The following is a 22,377-nucleotide window of genomic DNA, read 5'->3' as shown; positions in this document are numbered from 1 at the left end:
TAGGAAGATATATATACAGCGAGAACATGTATTTTCCACTGCATGCATGCGATGAAGTGGGTTTTAGACCACGAAAGCTTATGCCCAAATAAATTTGTTAGTCTCTAAGGGTGACACAAGTACTCCTTGTTCTTTTTGCTGATACAGACTAACACGGCTACCACTCTGAAAACTGTCAGAGAAGAATACAGAATGACCTGGGGTGGCAAAAACAAAAACTCCATGCAGCACTGGAAACTGGAAAGGGAACGTGGGTATTGATTGGGCAGCCAGAAAACCTGCATTGTTATATACATTTCAGAAAAGACCAGCAGAGTTCAGGTTTCAAACTCCAGGTCCACTTCAGAAACCAAAAACCAAAAATATCAATTACACATTTGTAATTTCACTAAGACTAACAGGGTTGCATGGGTTGGACTCCCCTCAGAGTGTGGAGGTGGGGTGAGAGGAAAGAGAAGCAACACGTCCTACATACTCCCTGCATGCCACATTCCCCTCTATGCCATTTCCTTCCCGAGCCCTCTTTATGTCATATTCTCTTTTGTGTCCCGCACCCCATGCCCTACCCGTCCCATGCTTTTGTCCGCCCATCCCCCTCTGTGCCCCGTTTCCCGCCAAGGCTCCAGAGCCCGGCATCAACGGCCCTGACCCTCGCCGCGGGTCGCGCGGGAGGCCCAGCGCCCAGGGCAGCGGACAGCGGGCAGCGGGCAGCGCCGCCCGGCGCCCCAGGCTCTGGGAGGGCCAGCAGCAGGGCGGGGAGGCGGTGCCTGCCGAGCAGGGAGGCGGTGCTCGTCGGGAGGACGGGCCGGGCGGGGGGAGTTTATCCCACTAGAAGGGAACAGTTTCTCCTGCTGAGTCTTGACAGCGTCAGGTCAGTGTGTGAGCTGCTGCGGGGACCATCCCCCGGCGCGGCAGGGGGGCTCTCTGGGGGCAGGAAGGAGGTGTGGGGGGGCAGGTACAGACAGGGGGCTGCGTCCGTGGGGATCTAAGGGGGCGGGGGGTCTCTTTTGGAGTAGAAGTAGGCAGGGGGGCTGTACCCCGGGGGAGAGAGAAGGGTCTGCCGGGGGCGCGGGCTGTGCCCGTGGGGGGCAGACGGGGTAGAAAGGAGGGCTGTGCTCCTGGGGGATCTTTGGGGTGGCAGGCAGGAGGCTGTGGGAGGGTGGTGGAGGACTGTTGATGAAGGGGAGGCTTCATGGAGTGCGGGCGTTGTGGGCATGGTGGCGAGGGCTGAGAGCGAGGATGGGGCTAATGCCCATGGGGGCTCTGTGGGCAGCGCGCAGTTCCCATAGGGGTTTGGGGAGGAATGAAGAACTCTGTTCATGGGAGCTCCGGGGTGAGCTGCGTCCATGGGGGCATCTAGGGGCAGTGAGATACACAGAAGGCTTTACGTATGGGTGGTCTATGGAGTTAGTAGCATAGGTAGTGGATTATACTGGAGGAAGCTGTATCTCATGTGGGCTATGTAAAGTGGTTTGGGGGTAAGCAGATGGACAGTGTTCATGGGTACTGTATGGGGATGGTGGAATACACATGGGGACGTATGTCCAATGGTGCTACGTGTGTGATATTGATGGAGATAGTCAGTAAACTGTGCCCATTGGTATTCTGTGATAGTTACAGGTGGCTATGTCCATTGGTACAACATGTGGAGAGGGGAGATGGCGAAGGAGTGTTACTCACTTTGCTTACCTGATAATGAATGAAAAGCAACATTTTCTCTTTGACTTCTCAACCAAGAAAAGTCAGCGAGCCCTGAGTTCAGTCATGCCACAGCAGAGATACTATGTTGAAATATATTATATATGGGTGGCATGCCCCAGATTTTCAGGAGCATTTTGTAATTTTCCTGGGGTCGTTTCTCTCCAGGGTACTTGGCAGCTGGGGACTGCAAGTTCCTGTAGTGTTGTAACTGTGAGGGAGTATATTCACATGATACAATGCTGTGATAGTATTATTATAACTTTATATTATGACATTAGACTGATATCTATGTGTAGCCTTTTGGAGATAAGCACAGGAAGTTATCAAGAAATTATTATTTTTTAATGTACTTTGGACTTCCAATTTAATAGTATTGTTATATTTAAGTTAACTTAAATGAAAAGGATCAACTATAATTGCCCAGACATTTAAAAGTAAGGATGTGGACTGATAAATTTTGTTTGTGACCCACTTCCTCCATCTCCAAAAGAGTTGTTTGTCTGGAATATGACACTAACGTTCTGTCTAGTAACCAATGTTCAAAAATATATATTTTCCCTAGCAATCAGTCTGTAATAATATGCATAAAGTAACTTTTCAAAGATGATAATAATGCATTACTTGTTAGCTAAAAAGGACCCAGTGTGGCCCATGAGGTACACTGGAACTTGTATGACCTGCAGTGTCCAGTCTGTCTTTTGCAAATTAGTCTTGTCTGTTGTACCCTGGTCGATATTAGAATTCCCTGTGCGTAGTTATGTTGAACATTTTTAATCCCTCTAGATCTCACTGAAGATTAATGTGAAAAATTACTTAGAGATTTAATTATGAGACTATGAAGAATCATTTTTAAACAATTCTGCACAATGTAAATATAGACCAGGGGTAGGCAACCTATGGCACGCGTGCTGAAGGCGGCACGCGAGCTGATTTTCAGTGACACTCACACTGCCCGGGTCCTGGTCACCATGTCCAGGGGGCTCTGCATTTTAATTTAATTTTAAATGAAGTTTCTTAAACATTTTAAAAACCTTATTTACTTTACATACAACAATAGTTTAGTTATATATTGTAGACTTATAGAAAGAGATAATCAAAAAACGTTAAAATGTATTACTGGCACGCAGAACCTTAAATTAGAGTGAATAAACGAAGACTCGGCACACCGCTTCTGAAAGGTTGCCGACCCCTGATATAGACTATTGTCAGTGGGGGAGATATTTGATCAAATCATTAGACATGGATGTTGAAATTGGAAGCTAAACATCAGAGTAATATTTGGTAGGTATTCTTATAGGAGCTGCTGTCAGATTTGAATCTACTTAGACATCAGTTTATTAAAATATTGCATTACTGGTTTACATATTTTTATACATTTCTGTGAGTAGCCCTAGTAGACAGCATCCATTCCTTGATAATACCTGATCTGAAAAGTATATTGCCCTGTACCAGATATCAGTGTATCATGAAAAGTTTGTCATAGTATGTTCTTTCCATAAAAAATGATTCTCCTTCTCCAATTTAAGTATGTATTTTACATACTAAGACACGACAACAAACACCTGTAAGATGGTAAAGTTGATCAATATTATAGCTTCAGTTTTTAACTTTTGCTTTATGATACTGACATTGACATTACTGCTGAATCTAAGTTTTTTCTACTTGACTTTTCTTTCAGTTCCTATAGATCAGTTCCTAAATTCAGGCCCAGTTCAGTCAATATAAATGTATTTCTATGGCAGTCAGTACTAGAATGATTTTAACCAACAGTTTAATCAGTAAAGCAAAAAATAGTTTATAAGTAGAAGCAAAACTGTGTTTTGTACAAAGCTAAGCAAATAATTCACAGGAAATAATTTACTTAATGATTTTTGCCTCTTTATGATTTGGAATTGACTGAAAGCACCTTTTGATTTTTTTGGAAGTATTCACTATTCAAAAAAATTCAGAATAATTTCACTAGCTATTTCTTGTTCTGTAACTCAGGTGTCAGTAATTAGTTTTGAATATTTGGTATTTGAAATTTGAGTGACTTTAATTACTTTTGATTGATACATAGGTCACAAGGTTTTCTTTCTGTTCCCAGTTGTGGTGAGCATAAACCAATACTTGCTTAAATTTACTATTTCCATATATGTTTCTGCGCTAAAACACTTTTCTAGAGTATTCATGGAAAGCAAGCACAAAAAGCATATGTGCACTGTCTACATTAACTAGCTTACATTTTTTTTTAAATGCCCACAGGATTCTCCAAGCTAGTTCGTTGAGGTGTCATGGGCACAACGCTTTCCATGTTATTTTCAAGCAATTTATTTTGCTGTGTTGTTATGATATAGCCACTAATTTAATTTTTAAAGTCAATAATAGACTTATTGAAAGCAGATTGTTCCCCAATGTAATATTATAAGTGATGGTGAATTCTGATAAATCTTTATTTATTATGCTGATTTTTTTTCTTATTCTTAAGTCATTTTATTGCAACTGTTTTGAATGTTTCAGTTAATTTTCTGTGTGTTTTTTAAAAAGCAACAAATCACTAAGTAGTAGAAGATCAGTGTTGTGATTGGTTCTATATAACTATACACCCAGAAATATCATTAAGGGAATTCATGCATGTGCTTCCTATTAACAAGACAGTTCCTGAGGGCCTTACTCAATTTTCACTGTGTTCTTACTCAAGAAAAATCCCTTTGGCTTCAATGGGGGTTTTGAAGACTGAATGAAAATTGATTTGGATCAACATTAGTAAGAATCACAGTAACAGGGTACTGATATTGATTCCTGTACTGACTGATAGGCCTTTATTTTTCTTTTAACTGATTGGGTTTTTTAATTGCTGTTTCTAAATATGAAGCATAGCTCGCCCTTAGACAGTTGTGCCCCTAGTCAGGTGCCAATAATAATATGGGCATCTATGAGGCTTGTGCTACTGACAGCACAAGTGTCTTCAAAGGGACTGGAAGGGGATGGGCATGTGGTCCACTCTCAGCTGATTGCGGGGGGAGGGGAATGCACATAGTACCAATTTAAAGGATTGCTGAGTTTCCATTGCAGTAAATGGTCCTCCAGAGCCCCAGAATTCCTCCAGGGCATCTGCTGCAATGGAGTCCCCCTGCATACAACCCAAAGGCAATCTAGCCCTATGTCTAGTATTTTAACAACAGAGTATTTAGCAAAGAATTAGCTACATTTAAGGATTGATTTACAGTCTTTGCATATGCAAAGCTTCCATGGGAGTCAGGATTGCAGGATTGGGCTCATAATCTTTATCTCCCCTCTTCTTCCAGTTATATTCCACAGCCCAGTTATTAAGCGATTCCTAAATCCATTAAAGGAACCAAACAAAACAATGATATCCTTCCCCAAATTAAAGTTCTTGATAGTGAACTACATAGTTATGATTATTAATTGTTTGTTACTTGAATTGCAGTACTGCCTAGTGGCCTAATCAAGGATCAGGGCCCGTTGGGTGAGGCATTGTACAAACATAGAGGAAAAAACAGTGCCTATTCCAATGATCTTATGTCCTAAAACTGTGAGGAGAGAGCACTGATAGCTACAAACAAACAGGGGGAACACAATGAAATGGTGGGATCATTAAGCAGAAACTTTGACTTACAGATGCTTTCCGTATGTAGCATATTTACTTTCGTGTGTTTCACTGGCATTGGCTATAATAGCAAAATAACTGCTGTTTAAAAAGGGAAGATAAGCAGCTACCTCAAAATCCAGTTCATGAATTTCTGGAATCAACTAACAGGTGATGCTTTGTAGACATGCATAAGCCACCCTCTTCCCTCATGACTAAGCACATCACCTGCATGTCATGCAGTTTGCACATTCAGGACAAAGTCTATGAATTCAAGTCTATGAATCCCAAAGTCCCATCTAGCTGAACAACAAGCTACTAACTTGCTACTCTGCTGGTTGATAATTAGCAATTTTTAAAAACAAAGTTTAGGTACCCATGTGTATGTATGTTCAGGAACAAGTGTATGCTTTGTATATATTAGTACATACACATTCATGTACACTACGTATATATAGCTAGACGGCAGGATGTACATATTATTTCAGTGTTATGAAATAACATCCTCCTGACTTCACCGTATGTAGAAATGCTGCATATATAAACCTCTAGTTATCATTTGTATTAGTACTACTAACTAAGTAATAATTAATTGATTTAATGTAATTGAAATAATAATACCCTGAGAGTTTTAAATAAGAACATTGGGACAGTTTCTTTTCAAACCTCTAACACAACAATATGAGACCTCAGTGTAAAAACTATTAAACTGGCTGGAAATTTTTTTAAGGTATAAATAGCATTGGAATTATGGTATTTCAAATTTTTTGTATTTAATACTGTTTTACAGTTTAATTTTTTTTTTAATTTTATTTAACTTTAATAAAACAGAAATATGGGTCAGAATTCATCGGAATAGATTACAGTTTAAATCCCACAGTACAGCCCATTCTGTAAATAAATATAGTCCATGCTTCAAGAGAATGTGGAGGGGGTGGGCTGGAGCAGGAGCTCCCAGGAGGGATTTGAGGTAATTCACCAAAACGGCCCTTGCGAAAAGTGCATGGTGCCATGTGCATTCCGCTATATATATGGTCAGCTCTGCTTGCTAGAGCAGAGGGTAGGCAGAAGGTGAAACCTTCTCTCATCCTCACGCTGCCCTCTTCTTTTGGAGATGCTATTATTGTCGCTGTTGTGGAACAGTGGCATTGCTTCCCAGTTATGTTTTGACTGGCCTTAGCCCAGAAGAACAAGGTGAGAGAGGAAGCTCCTTGCACCCTCTTACCTTCCTTCCCCTTCTGTGTCTTGCCACTGATAGAAATCAGCTACACATTAGTTCACACAGATGCGTTTTGCAGTTTCCATGAGCAGCTCATCTGACACCTGCCTGCCACTCTGTAAGAAGTGTTTTATCCTATACATGTTGGAAGGGACAAATGGTGGGATTTTCAAAAGCACTCAGAGGTCACCTAACTCTGCTTCCACTGAATTAAATGGTAAATTAACTTCCATGGAAGTAGAATTAGACCAATACTGGGAGATGTCGGAAATCCCACCCAAAATCATATTTAAGATGATCATATGCTGGCATTCCAAGCAGAGAGGCATACACATAACCTAATGCATGCCACCAAAAGAAAATACAGGCAAGAGAGGCACTATAAGACACACACACACACACACACACATACAAAATCTAAGGATGACATCCTAGCTTCGGTAGGGTTACCATATTTCAACAATCAAAAAGGAGGACACGGGGTGCTGCCCTAGCCCTGCCCCAGCCCACTTCCCACCCCCCTCAGAATCCCCCTACCCCCTACCTGTCCCCCCCACCCTAACTGCCCCCAGGACCCCACCCCCTATCTAAGTCTCCCTGCTCCCTGTCCCCTGACTGCCCCAACCGCTCTCTACACCCCCTTCTCCCAACAGCCCCCCCCAGAACCCCCGAGCAATCTAACCCCCCTGTTCCCTGTTCCCTGCCTGCCCCAACCACTCTCTACACCCTCTTCTCCTGACAGCCCCCCCCCGACCCCCCCACCCACCTCACCCCCCGTTCCCCCTCCCCTGCCCCCCCCCCCCCCACCAGGCTGAGGGAGAGCTGTGGGCTCCACGTGCAGCCAAACAAATAAGGCGCTGCTCTGCGAGGGAGGAGGGAGCGGGGGAGGGGGAGGGACTCTGGCTGCTAGAGGCCCCAGTGTCTGCGAGCGGCTTTCAATCAGGCCTAGTCGTCCAATCAGCCACACCGCACTCTGCATGAGGGGAAGTGGGAAATCCCGGACATTTCTACCTTATTAGAAATCCCCCCCACCCCCCCACCCCCGGACGGCCATTTAAAGCTAAAAAAGCCGGACATGTCCGGGGAAACCCAGACGGATGGTAACCCTAAGCTTCGGGGGCTTGGCCATTGACATCAGTAGGGCCAGGATTTCACCCTAAGACTAGCTAGGCACTAGAAACTTCTAGAGAGTCTGTCCAGCATTTCACATGCATCCAAAACTCCCTTTGAATCCAATGGGGATTTTGAGTGTGCAGAGAATACCAGATCAAGCCCTCAGTGAGTTCTTATTTGCTCAGCAAGACTACATGGCTAAAGCTAGATAAACATAAATACATGATATATCAAGGACGTTGTAGAAATGCCTTTGAAACAAACAGTGGTATATTTTTCTGTATTATGTTCTGTAGCTAATGTGGTTAGTTCACTGTAGTTGTAGATGAGCTTTAGTTTTAAGCAAAATGTAAACAATTTTATACAGGTTTTGCAGGTGAGATTAGTTTATGCTGCTCATTCAAATCAAACTAAAGTCATACAGACCAGCCGCTAGTGTAATGTTGTCTGCTTATGCTACAGTGCTGCATGGGGAAGAGAATTAGTTTTTTCATATAGTTCTACAGCTCTTTTGTGATAACAGCATGTGTCCCGTGTGGAATTAGGATGTCTTTCCTCTTTATCATGCATCTGGCTGTAACACGTTACAGAGTCCCTCCACTCTAGCCCCCCATTCTTGTTTGACAGGAAACCTCTACTTAATATTCCCCTATTCCCTCCACAAACATCACAATTCTGGACACATTATTTATTTCCCTTTAGGAGAATGAACTCTCATAACTGTCATGTAATAGGCATCTGGAGCAGGTGGGGATAGAGAGGAAGGTTGCATACTGAGTCTTGGGCCTTTCAGCTGAAGAGTCCAATTTAATGATTTTGAAGGGAGACTCATATTGGTTTAAAATAGCCTTGACCAGAATTATAATCTGCTCTTAAACTACTTTATATGACATGTAATTACACTGCATTCCATAAAATAGTATTTTATTTCATAGCGTAGTCTTTTATTTCAGACGCACAGTACACTACTTGTGTGTTTATACATACCTTCTGAACATATTGGTCATCACTTGTGTAAATACTATAGCAGCTAACCATGGAATGAAATGTAATTCTGCTAACGTCTAACAGTTTTCTCTATTGAGAGTTGCATTCTCAACATTCGTGTTTGAGAAGTGCACACTATTTGACCTTCAGTTTGAAAATATATCTTATATTAAAAACTAATATGGTTAATCCTCAATGCAATATTGCAGTATTTTTCCCAACTCCTTCCCTCCCTCCCCCCGAAAATGTTAACATTGAAACGCAAGATATATAACATTCTTCAGTGGAAGTAAAAATAAAAAGGGATTCTAACATAGTACTGAACAAAATGAAATGTGTGTATGAAGAGAGGGAAATAATTATTTTTTATATTGCAGGTTTGGCAGCAATTCAGAATTATGCATTTTTAATCATTTTAGCTGGGATATTTTTATGTCCCTGAGAAAGAAATTCTCAACCATGGTAGTTTAAAACTGATATCGGAATATCCAAAGAGTTACTTTTGTTACTCCAAAAGAAGAGATATGAAAAGAAAAATGTTAATTACAGGCTTTAACACTCAGAGTAGGATCTTTTAGTAGGGGTGGTCAGAAAAACAGGTTTTACTACTTAAGAGCTGGAGCTTTTTGGTACTAACTAGTTGGAGAGCTTGGAGAAAATGCAACCACTTCTATACTCATAAGGTGCATAATTCCCTATGATAGAATTAACTTTTAGGAGCTGTCATTTTTGGTGTCCACAGTAAATAAAAGTGAAGTGCTTATCCTTTAATCTTGAATATATTTTACTTAGTGCTTGCTATCACCTGCAGTGGTTTTCCAGCTGCTGGATTTTATGCTGAGATCTCAGTTCTTATTCTGTAGAAGCATAGTATAATATGTGCTACTAAGTTGACTTCTAACCATAGTAAATAATTTCTAAGATAGAGGGCCAAATTCTGCCCTCCTTTACTTGTGTGCAATCCCGTGGAATTCAAAGGACCTGCATGGGTGTACCTGTGAGCAAAATTTTAGGATACGTCTATGCTTCAGCAGCACAGCTATGACACTGCAGCTGTGCTGCTGTAGCACTGTAGTATAGATACTTCCTACATCAACAGGAGGGGGTTTTCTGTCAATATAGGTAACCCACCCCCCTCAAGAGGCAATAGCTAGGTCTACAGAAGAATTCTTCTGTCCATCTAGCTGCATCTACAGAGGTGGTTTGGTCCACCTAACTGTGTCACGCAGGGCACAACATTTTTCACAGCCATGAGCGATATACCTAGGTTGATCTAAGTTGTAGGTGTAGAGCAGGCATCAGAGACATATAAAGTGTTCTCTGTGTTTTATAATCTTATTTAGAAGCATGTGTGGCAGAACCTCAGTTATCTGCATTTCTATAAACTGGAAATCTGTGCTGAAAATGGATTTGGGGATTTGCATCTTATTGAAGCCCAAATATGGGAAATTCCAAGGAAGGCTGGAGTATCGGCTCTCTGTAGGACAATGGGGGATCACCACTTCCTTACTTGGCCCCACTCCCAGGGCTCATCTGTGCCCTGAAACAAGGCCTTTACAATTGGCTAATGGTGCTGGTGTTCCTCCATTGCTTCAAAAGTCACTAATTTGTAGTGGGTAGGTTTCCCTCACTCAATTAGGGCTTGAATTAGGAAGAATTCCCCTGTCAACCTAGCGTTGTCTACACCAGAGCTTCGGTTGGTTTAACTGTGTCAATCAGGGGTGTGGATTTTTCACATTCCTGAGTGACGTAGTTATACTGACCTAATTTCCTAGTGTAGACCAGGCCTTAGTGTAGTTTACTGAGGATTTTCTGTAGTTCATGTTTTAGGTCTTTTCATGGAAGGCACTCATTTGCATCTACATTTAAGCATCCTCTACTTTCTAATTCAGTGATATATATTTGTGATGATGGTTTAAGGAATATATATTTAGTAAAACATGTTTCAGTGCTTTATATGCTTTAAATGTCTCTTATTATCCCAACATAAAAAGAGACAATATGTTTTGTAATATGTCGCTCCTGCCCATTTTTGCATTGTTTTTAGATTTTTGTCTTTAAAACTTGCTAATACCAGTATTGAAAAGTATGGAAACATAAGTTCTCACTTTCATTTCAAGTAATATTCTTTCCTTTTCATCCATGAGCACTGATCTTGGCTTTTGAGATGACAAATGAAATAAACTCTCAGGCCTTGTCTACAGTGGATGCAGTTTATACCAGAGCTATTTTGCTGATATCGTTTATAATAGTTCCCTGAACAAAATAAGATAAAGGATTATTTTCCCAGTATAACTGAATATATAGTAGGGCTTTTGCCAGAATAGATATGTTAAGGGTTTGATTTTTTTCCTGACTCCTAACTGATAAAGATATGCTGGCAAAATTTTAAGTGTAGACCAGGCCTAAGAAACCAGAAGTTGTTATAATTAACTATAGAGTATGTTTGAAGATTAATATTATAAAAGGTCAGTGACTTGTGACTTCAAAATAGTAAGTGGCAATAAAACATGGGGGAGTTACTTTAGTGTGGTGTCCTTTTGCAGTTTTCAGGATATTTCATTTAGTTTTCTGTAACAATGTCTAAAAGTATATGTCTTTATTATTAGTGCTGTCAATGCTATTACCAGTGCAAAAGTGTAACTTGCAAAACACTTATGGAAGCTTAATTAGTTGTTCTCAGTTGTCTTACAATATTTGGATGTTGGTACTCATGAAAGAGAGAGAGTGGTGTTACTGATACAAACAAATTCCATGTGTGCTTCCTTTGCTTAATTCTTCTAATCCACCTCAGTCTGCTGCAACACCCATGCTTTTACCATCTTGAGCCTTTTACAATATAAGATTGCCAATTGCACTGAGCTGATTAGTGATTATTGTTATGAGAACAAAAATTCAGTGGCATCATGAATGAGAGACCCTAAAATGTTTCTTACATAGTTTCCTGAGAATATGCCTATAGAAGTCAAAGATTTGTTCTTTGGGCCTGCCTTGTGATCACATATGCTAATTTTACCAGTTTGTTAGGGAGTGGCAAGTATGATTTACATTCAGACATTCTGGAGTATTTTGTTGCCTATGGTAGTCTAACACATATAAAAAGTAGATGACTACTAGCAAGGGAATCACTGCAAAGTGTGGATTATATTCAGATTAGAATAGAGCTATCATGTTATGACATCTCTTATGGCATCCATAGCCCATTGTGGTGCACCAACAATTTAAAAAAAAAATGTAACAAGTTTATTACTTTTCTAAGAAACAAGTAATTACACACATCTCCAGCAGGGTTGGTTTTACAACTAATTAGAAAAAAATCTATACTATAGGAAGCTTGAATAGAACTATAGTGCCAAGTCTCTTAATTCCTATAAGAAGCATACATTTTTGTAGACATAGCCTTTAGAAAACTTTTTGTGGTAAACCAATACATTTAAAAAATCTAAATATTATCATCACAGGGAAAACATTCACAGGTGTTTCATAATTTACTTATTTATAAAACACACAAGTAAATTTCTATAATACTACATCATCAGTGTTCCCTGTATGAAGCCATTACTACCATGCTGCGTCTTTCACTATTTAAATTGTTTTGTGTACCACCATTCTCCTTTCACTTCTTGAAGTATATATATCCTGTCTGACCATAATAGCTGTCATTTTTTCGAATGGTTCCTGGTTTTGTTTAGGAATGCTGTATTCAGTAGAATAAAGGAGTTACATAAGTCACATCATACCGCTGACTTATACATCATTCACTGTTTCCTCCTTAATGATGTAATACTGTGGTTGTGAAAGTCATGTGCACTTCTTTCCATTCACTTTTAGGTCACCAGGGTGCCAATTCTAAGTAGGTGAGAGATCAAATGAAGACTCAGAAAATTGCTCTGGGTCATTTATCAGTCTTGTTTTAAAAAATAATAAAACTGTTGTCATAAACAGTGTGTTCTACTGATTTTTACAAACATAAACATCCCCAGAAGAAAAATTGCACAGGATAGTTTGGAGAATTTTGCAAGGCTGTGACATGTTCTGTGACTAATGTATTCTGGAATATTTACAGTATCTTTAATCTAAAATAAAGGGCTATTTGAGTTCAGAATATTTTGCATAAATGCTTTTTGCAGTGGTGAATTAAGACAGGATCCTTGGGATCCAAGCCCAGGGTCCTGTTGAGGCCCAGTAAAAAAGAGAGTTGGGGGAAACCAAGAAAGAATTAGAGAAGGAAATCAATGAGTCACAGTAGGACTGTGAGGAAGAATTTGTGGGTGCATGATTATTTTAAAGGGCCTGAATTTTAAGTCTTAATTATCCTCTGTGGTGCTAGTTAAAGGAAATGATTAATAAAGGGGGAAATCTTAAAAAGTATAGACATTTGGTTAGGATCTGTTTCTTCAAGTATAAAATTCTTAGTTGAACGTGTTGGTCTTGAAGCCCTTCTATATCTGGCTTCCTTTGAGATTTTGGCACTCCCTTGTTTAGGACGTATTGCAAGTGTCATAAGAACAGTCTTTGTGTAGTATTTTGGAATTCCTGCCAGTTCTGTTTTGTCCTAAAAAGCCCTTGTTTTAAATCCAGTCCTATTTCTCATTACTCCTGCTGGAACTTGAATTGTCTGATGCACAAAGATGAATGCCAGGTCTTCTGTCACTAGGGACAGCAAAGAAGAAAGTGTATTTCAGTGAAGTCTAATTTAACTAATAAGAAATAGCTTTTACACACAGCACTGATGCTGCTGTAATCTAGCCTGACTGTATTCACTGATTTAGGCTCTGCAATTGGTTCCCCTCTTTCTCTGCCACTTCCCAGAATCAACAGAAAATGTGGCACAGCAAAGAGTCATGCAGCTTGTGTGGCAACCTTAAACTTCCTGCTGAAGCTTGACCCTTTAGCAGGAGGATGGCTGCTGACTGACTGCCCTTTCTGTTAGTCACGACTTTCTGCTGATGTGTTTGAGTCCAGAACAGAATGGAAAACCAGCTGAGATAGTGAGGAGGCGGGAGTCAGCAGTCAGCCTCCTGGCCAGACCAGTTGTCAACACCCTCCAAATGTTGTGGAAGTAGGTAAAAATAACCAAGTAGGGAGAGCAGAACATGGATGAGGTGGACAATGTCTACCTCCCTCTTTCCAGTCTACATTTGAGGGGAGATAGTTGAGGGGGAGGAAGAGGAGGAGAGAAACACGTGTGATGTGTCACCAACACAGGTCATCACCCTCTAGCCTGAGAGGAAGAGACTAAGGGGAAAAACCCTTAGTCACCCCAGCACCAAGTGAGAGGCAAAGATTAAAGAAGAACCAATGACTCCCTAGAAAGAGAGAGAAGCAGATGCTCCCTGAAGATGCAGGAGTGGAAATGGACCTGTCACTCTCTTTTGACAGTGTGAGATGGAGGAATAGTGAACATGCTAATTATCTCTAGCATATGCTGAGTGGAGCTAACAGTCCACTACTGTGTCTTTCCAGAGGAGCTTGGGGAAGGGGATTGTTTGGGGTCAGAGGATTGAAGGGCCTCAGTAATGTTGAGAGAAACTCCAGTGGTGATCGAGGACAGCAAATTAGATGTGAGTTTGCAAAGTGATACGACACAACACCTGTAATATTAATTTCTGAGCACCATGTTACCAGAAAGAGATTGACAAACTGGAGGAAGACCAGAGAAGAGCAACAGATAAGATAAAAATATCTTGGACACCGGGTACAACAGTGCCATGCGAATGCCTGTTCTCACTTTCAGGTGACATTGTAAACAAGAAGCATTATTGCCTGCAAAATGTAACCAAACTTGTTTGTCTGGGTGATTGGTTGAACAAAAAGTAAGACTGAGTGGACTTGTAGGCTCAGAATGCCCAGAATATCCAAAATGGTCTGCAGATATCCACATCCGCTGATACAAAGCAGATACTTGCGGATTTGCAGGGCTCTACTAAACTGTACTGTAGGGAAAAATGTTACATTGGCAGGATCAACTGACCCAATAGGACTTTTGCATCACTGTCTTCTATGATTCATTTTATGTATACCAATTTCACCTATGCCATTTGAAGCTGCATAATCCCCGAAAAAGGAGTCAGTCTACTATTTAGTCTACCTCACAGTTGGGATATAAGTACTATATCCACATGGTTTATTGTAGCTCATGGAGAATTGAATACAAAGTCAGAGGGAAGAGTACCCACAGGTTCCATGGTAACTGCCACATCACATCATGTGCCTACAGGAACTTGGCATCAGAGCCAGAGTTGTCCAGCTGCAGCTGGAGTGCATAGTAGATGGACCACAAGTCTGCTTGAGTGTGACGATTTGTATGTTCTTGTGCAGAGGGACATGGAAGAAACACCCCCCACCACCACCACCTCATTTTCATTTTCATGTGATACTTTAAGTATGCAAATACTCCTTTTAGATTAGCTTTTGGAACATTGACCACATATTTGTGAAATTACTGGAATTTGATACTTTGTGAATCCTTTTGTTTAATGACTACCAGCAATATACTCTGTGCTTTCCAAGTGTACATACACATGGTCCTGGCTGCACTCTGGTTCCAACAGATAAAATGGTTCAGAGGTGTCTGATGAGGGTTCAGACTAGCGGTGATGAAAAAATGTTAGACAGATGCTCATTAAGAACTGTGGTGGGAAACATATTTTTTGGTGAGATTTGAAGAGGTGGTCTAGAAGGCTGTTCACTTTTAGATTCTTTACAAACTTTCAGAACTGTAAGCCTCCACTCCTGTGGACAAGTGAGATCCAGCCCATGTATCATGGTGCTGCAGCCAGGAAGTGGGGCTACCTTTGAGGGAAAAATATTGTAAAAATTAAATTCTTTGGGTAAATTTTCAAAACCACCTAGGTGATTTTAAGGACTTTTGAAAATTTTTATTTCATACTAAAAAAACAAATTCACAATTATTGCTCTGCTGCCCAAGAGTCTCCTGAATTTGAAACGTGTGGAATTTCCTCTTAAATTTCTCCCTGCCTGAGGCCAGGATGAGCAAGATCCACTGCAGTTCCAATGATAGCTTTTGTAGACCTAAAAATTGTATGATTTAAAGTCTGATATCTTGCAAGCTTTGAGGGTCAGAGATGGAAATTTTATATCTAACACTTGGAAGGGCCTGAGATAGCTTTTCTTTATACAAAAAGCCAGTTATTTTAGGTCATTTTTAAACAGTTTTGTGCCATTTGAAAAATCTCTTGACTATCACTCAATAATTGCCTTGTTCTGTTCATAGAATCATAGACTTTAAGGTCAGAAGGGACCATTATGATCGTTTATTCCCTCTAAAGCATCTGGCACTGACCTCTGTCGAAAGACAGGATATTGGGCTAGATGAACTATTGGTATGGCTCAGTTTGGCTTTTCTTATATTCTTGCAGATTCCTGTAAAGTTGGACTCATAGTACACCTCTACCCCGATATAATGTGACCCAATATAACACAAATTCGGATATAACGTGGTAAAGCAGTGCTCCGGGGGGGGAGGGGGAGAGGGGGTTGCGCACTCCGGCGGATCAAAGCAAGTTCGATATAACGCGGTTTCACCTATAACGAGGACAGCATTATATCGGGGTAGAGGTGTAACTAAGGCATTTGCTTTTCGGGTGGAGGAACATGAAATACATTTTTTTAAAACCACTATAAAAAGATATATAAAATACATTTTCTGTGACATACATGCATTCTTTATAGGCTATGAGGGATGGTAAGAAATAATGATTTTTATCAGAGCCCTTTTGGGATGACCTACACAGCTCACCCCTTATTTATAAGCCTGTTTCAAACTCGGGTTGAAACCCTTATACCACATCACATCATCATGTTTCCCCCATATATGTTATAGACATTATAGTCGGCAAAGTCATTTAGGATTCTCTCTCTTTCTCTCTCTGTATATGTCAACCATTATATCATATTTATATATAACTAAATTTCCTGGTCTCCTTTAAAGAATAAATAAGATTTTGTTTGCTCTGTAAAGAAAATTCCTTCTGACTTGAGTTGAAAGTCCCCTATGCAATTAAAGTTATGAGCTGGGTACACAAGGCCTGATAATAGATGGCACATTTACTCAGTTTAAGGCTCTGATTCTCCAGAGGGATCTGTGCAGGCTGACGTTTACGCGCACCGCTCTAGACTCCCACTCAACTGGATTCCATTGCACGACTGGGGCCTACGTTTGGGATTTACAGTAAGAACACAGATCTCTTTTTTAACTACACAGAATTAACAAGAGCAATTTTAAAACCAAACAGATTTGTACAACCAGGAAAAAATTACTAAATGAAGATTAAATTGTAAAAAGCATGAAAAATTAAGCCATAAGGTATTCGATAGTATGTATTTAAACAGCAAAGCCACTCCATTAGCAAAGAAAAGTTACTTCTGTTGTAAAGTTGATAAAGATATTTTATTTTGACTGTTAAAGCTCTTTGCACTGTGTTGCTATCGATTCTGTTAAAAGAGCAGAAAATACAAAATTTTGCAAAGACAAAACAAAGATAGGACAATGACCTACTGTAAATAATGAAATAGATGAAATGTTTGAGAACAAATCTTTTGTCACAAAATTTTCAAAGAATGCCTGTCACAGATTTATGTAATGGGGATTATTGCTAAATATAGAGTATTACAAACTAGAGACACAAACACAGTTCAATGTGGAAATGTTAAAATACTAACTTCAATCGGCTGTCAAGCAACCTCAGGAGTAGAATTATACTGGAGAGGGAGCAACATTCAGCTCTCCTTGTCTGGAAGGACAGATCAGCCTTTGAGATAGATTAGGAGACGAAAATAGAGGAGGGAACCTACTGTATGAAAAATAAACAATTTAAACGTAAAAAATGCAATTTACAGGTTCCTAAATCCTTTGTCGTATGCTTTATATTAGAATAAATATGTATGAAATCAGAAAGTCCAAATAAATAACTTTTAAAATAAATTAGTGCCATTTGTGACTGTATTTTAATGATGTGGACACATCCCCAGGAACTGTTTTAAGTCACCACCTAATTATATGCAATATACACATCAGTCATGGTCACAGCAAGTCTAAGCTGGATCTGAAAGAATGACTTAGAGATGCAAGGTTCTTTAAATCACATTGCCAATCCCTGAATCATCATCAAGTTAATTTTTTTTCAGAGTGCTCTACATTCTCCTATGAAAAACCTTAGTAAGAACAAGAATGAAACTTTAGAAAAAGATATGTTTATTGTGCAAGGTCTTGTCAAGACAAGTTCCAGAATTTGAATGGTTTCGGGTGGGGAAAAGAGAGACTATAAGGCAAATAGTCTGTGTATTATCACAGCTGCTGAAATTAATGTTTTGTCTGAACATACAAAAAAAAGTTAATGAAAACGTATTGTATTTTTAATTGTTTTTAATTAGTCTGTTTAATACATGTTTATGTTTGGGTAAAATGAATGGGTAAAATGAAGTTATGGCTCAGTCTTGAAAAGCACTGAGTGCATTTTGGGAAGTGCTGGACCCCTTCAGATGCCATTGAAGCATATGGGATTTCTGTCTTGAGTAAGAAGTTTGCAGGACTGGGCCTCGCATTAGTCAACATCGTTACATGAAACTGGAAGTACCAGAAATCTCACAAGAGAACCTTTTCTCTTTTTGATATGCCTAGTCTGATTTCTAGACCAGAAAGGCATAGAGCACTATCTCGACTTTTGGACATTTATCCATAATGGATCTATGAATCTTTTGAGATTTACTTTTTACTATACTTTAACCACCAACTATTATTCAGAATGACTCCAAACCATAAAACTTATAAAGCTTGAAATGTTTGCATGAAGCATAAAAAAAGCTGGAGTATATGGCCTGTGGGAGAGTAAGTACTAGGGTTAATTTATAACTTAAGCAAATGAATCTATAAAAAGAAGAAAAGCTCTATAAGAAATAGGTTAACAGATGACAACAACAACAAAAAAAGAAAAAAAGGCTGATAAAAGATACCTGAACTTGTTTGGTCCCAGTGATTTTATGACTAAGGAATTCAATTATAGGTGTGTTGGGAGTAGCAAATCACAATTCTGTAAATTACTAATGAGACAGAAAGATCTTTATCATGTTCTGTATGTGTTCACATGCAAAGTTCAGTCCTGCCCTCTGTAAATAAACTCTTAGCACCTAGGCTGTGCTCCTTTGCAGAAACTCAATGTCACAACAGTAGGAACAGAGATATAACTTGGGCTGAATCATTTTTCAAACATGCCGGCAGATATACAATACTCTGCTCTTAGAGATGAGGTTAGCCAACAGATGGCTTTTCCTTTCTGTGGGCTAGTGATTTTCAACTTTGGATTTAATTAATTTAATATTATTAGCATTTTCTAGACACTGCAAAGAGGAGACAGAACCTTCTTTGGTGATTCCTTCTTTGGGGGTGGTCCAAGACTGTGGAATGAACTCCCCCAGGAACTAAGGACCATCATAAATCTCATCACCTTCCACTCCAAGTGCAAGATGCATTTCTTTGACCTTGCCTTCTATAAGCACATAGCAACAGTTATATTTATTTAATAAATTAAAAAAAAATCCTACTAAAACAAAACACTCGATTGAACACATTTCTCCCTCTCTGGAGAGGATGAAAGAACAAACATGTGACAGATGTGTAGGTACGATGTTTAATGGACTATTGGGAGGCGCTCAGATAAGTGTGGTATAAAAACCTATATAGAATAGAACTAACAAGTTGAATTCAGGATACATATGACATCAGTGTACCATGGAGATGCATTAAGTGAATCACACAAGGCTGGATTTATTTAGCCTGTGTTGCATATTCTATTAGAGAGTTTTAACCCACTGATTTACATAATGAGTCTTTATTTACCCAAGGAAGGCAGATTGGCCTCAGGTCGATTGCAAATTAACTCCTAGGGCCTGCAATCCAAATTGTTTTAAGAGCTGCCTGCTACTTGATTCTTACAGCAGTAAATTATTATCTCTTGTCAGTCATTTAAAGGGGAAGGGCAATTTCTGGAAAAGCAAATATAATTAGCTGAGACCCACAGTCCAACTGCACAGTAGTTGCAGGAAAGCTTTAAGGGACCAAGCCCTGCTTGCCCTAATCACGCAAGAAATCAGTGGGACAACTCACATGACTAAAGAGAGAAGGATTTCACTCAAATATGCAGTTTTGTGTAAATTCACATATTCTTCTACTTATAACTTTCCCAATGATTCATAGGCTGCAGAGTGGAGGGACCACGCAGGCCATGGCCTGACCACTTTTTGGCTATAATGGTGGGGCAGCTGGGCCAAATATGAGTGAGCGATGTTGTGACCTGCTGCAGCAACACTGAGGCACCACAACCCTGTATGCTCGTTACAGCACTACTCACTCAAATTTGGATGGGGTGGGTGCAGGGGCTCATGGGTCAGCAACGTCAGGCTGCTGGTAGTGGAGTGGGGGGATCTGAGGGGAAGAGAGTCAGGTGGGGTGGAAGGCACAAATCTACACACGCACACACACACACACACATACTTTAAAAGGCCCTCTGCAGCCCCATCAATTAGAGAGTCTCAGACCTTTGAGACAAACTGGGTTTTTCTAAACTTCTTTGACGTGGGACTAGAGTTCTTCCATTCTTCTGTTAATTACAGTGTTGCCACAATTTTCAGATATCATAGAGATGAGTATATATAATAAATACCTAGCGAGATAGGTGGTGATTCATAGCCAGTGTATTAATTTAACAATCTTATTCCAGGATATTAAATGCTTAAGTTAACCATTTACTATATTTCACCATTTGGTACATTATGCTATTTACTTAGCAGTGTATTTATGGTTGGGGAGAACAGTTATGTGCCCTGAATGCCCAAAAGGCAAAATATTTAATATTTTTTATCTATTCTTTTATTGACCTGCTGATTTTATTTTCAGCAAGCAAGTTACTCTATCCTGAAAAACAATTTGAATGATCAAGAGCTGCTAGATTTTACAATCTTGATTTGCAAAAACCATAGGTTACAAGTACAGACATTTCTGATATAAGCAGCACCGTTTAAACTTAAATTTATTTCATATTTATTTCTCCACCTACATGGGTTCTACCAAAAAGTTTAAAATCAACAGTGATTAAAATAAAGTTGGGCCCAGTGGTTCAGGGAGAGCAAATACACTATCATAAAATAAGCAAAGAAAAATAATCCTGTTTGTACAGTACCTAACACGAAGACTCAAGACACAGTGAAAATTAGAATAATACAAACTGGCCAAAGATGAACTGCTTCAAATAAAAATGCCCTACACAAAACATTGGAGACAGCTAGGAAGTGCAGACATAGTGTCTGATCCAATTTCCAATGAAGTCTTTGCAAAGAGCCACTCCATTGGCTTTAAATTGGAGGTAGGTTGTACCTACAGTTAGGGAGGGTTTTTATATGAATCATTGAACTGAAAGTCCCTAGCATGATTTACATAAAACCACAGTATGCAAAGTAAGGACACCCTAGCAGACTTCATAAACCTTTGAGAGAGATAAAATGAGAGACGGTCACCTCAGTACAATTGGCCTAGATTATTAAAAAATTCATCCCCCATTCACTGGCCACTGTTGGAAGACAGGATACTGGGTTAGATGGACCTTTGGTCTGACCCCAAATGGCCGTTCTTATGTTCACAAGATCTTGAATTGAATTCATTTGCTGATCAGCAATCAGTGCAGATCAGTGGAACTGGATGTTCCTTGTTCGCAAAACAAAAGAGGCGTTGGGAAGCTGAATTTTCTAATTCCTGAAGCTTTCAGATTAGTTTCACAGTTAGGACTGAATTACAGTAATCCGTTAGCATGGAAGTACTGAGAGCATAAATATGGTCTGAGTGGCAAAGTCCATGTTACAGAGAAAAAGAGAGTGGTATTGGAGAACATGGAGATGATAATAGCCACTCCAGACTAGCGTCATAAAATGGGTTTTCAGACAGAACAATGAATACCAAAAGTGTCTGACAACCAACAGCCTCAGCCCTCTGAATAGTAGGAGCCCAGAAACCTAGAAAGTTCCTCAAAACTTAATGTCAGGCAATTTAGGTACTGCAGTACAAAAAAAAAAAAAAAAAAGTGTATGTGGGGGTGGGAGGGGCATTTAAAAGATTCAAGGAAATACCCTTGTCATGTTTTTGGGAAAGGGGGGTTAGTTAACATACCGCATGACTTTCCTCTTGACCTCCAAGAATGCTTTGGATATCTCTCAAGACCACAATGTTGTCTGTTCTGTACAAATATATGAAAGTCCTCTTTCTGTAAGTTGCCATTGCTGTTTTCCTTATCTGTGAAGGAAGCACAGCAACTCCCACTGGGGACATTTCACAGTAACTTGATCTTAAAATAAGAAATATAAGGGAAAGGTCATATCCTAATAAGTTGTGCATACCTAAATTCCCATGGAGTGTCAAAATTATGCTGAATGACTAGGGCACTAACCATTTTCCAACAATGTGTTATTGAACAGTTTCCAGTGAGTGTCTTTAGCATGCCAGAACAATAAGTGAAATGAAGCTACGATTGATTAGCAGGACACAGCATCCAAGTCTGCCCTTAGATTTATCTGGGCATCTCCCATTGATGATTCTGGGTTTTTATCTTTAGAGTTTCTGTCTTCCTCTTCCCTCATCTCCAATGAAGATAACTGCCAGAAACCCCTTTAGCTTTCTTCAAGTCTTGGTGTAAGGCTGTTGAAGTCAATGGGAGATGTGTCTCTTTATCTGACAGAAGAAAATGAGAAAGGCATTCTACAA

At 39.8% G+C, this 22,377-nt stretch overlaps 1 protein-coding gene across 2 annotated transcripts in view; it reads left to right on the top strand.

The window, feature by feature from the left end:
* The first annotated feature begins 815 nt into the window (after positions 1-815).
* PPARG (peroxisome proliferator activated receptor gamma) overlaps positions 816-22,377 on the top strand; it is a 108,328-nt gene continuing 86,766 nt past the window's right edge. Inside the window, exon 1 of one of the 2 annotated variants that reach the window (XM_034777142.1) lies at positions 816-871. The gene's annotated coding sequence lies outside the window, so the exon portion shown is untranslated. The remainder of the gene's footprint in view (positions 872-22,377) is intronic. The other variant, XM_034777141.1, reaches the window with a different exon arrangement.

This window comes from Trachemys scripta, chromosome 7, assembly GCF_013100865.1.
Source record: "Trachemys scripta elegans isolate TJP31775 chromosome 7, CAS_Tse_1.0, whole genome shotgun sequence".
Taxonomy (NCBI): Eukaryota; Metazoa; Chordata; order Testudines; family Emydidae; genus Trachemys; species Trachemys scripta.
This window is presented reverse-complemented; position numbering and strand designations above follow the sequence as displayed.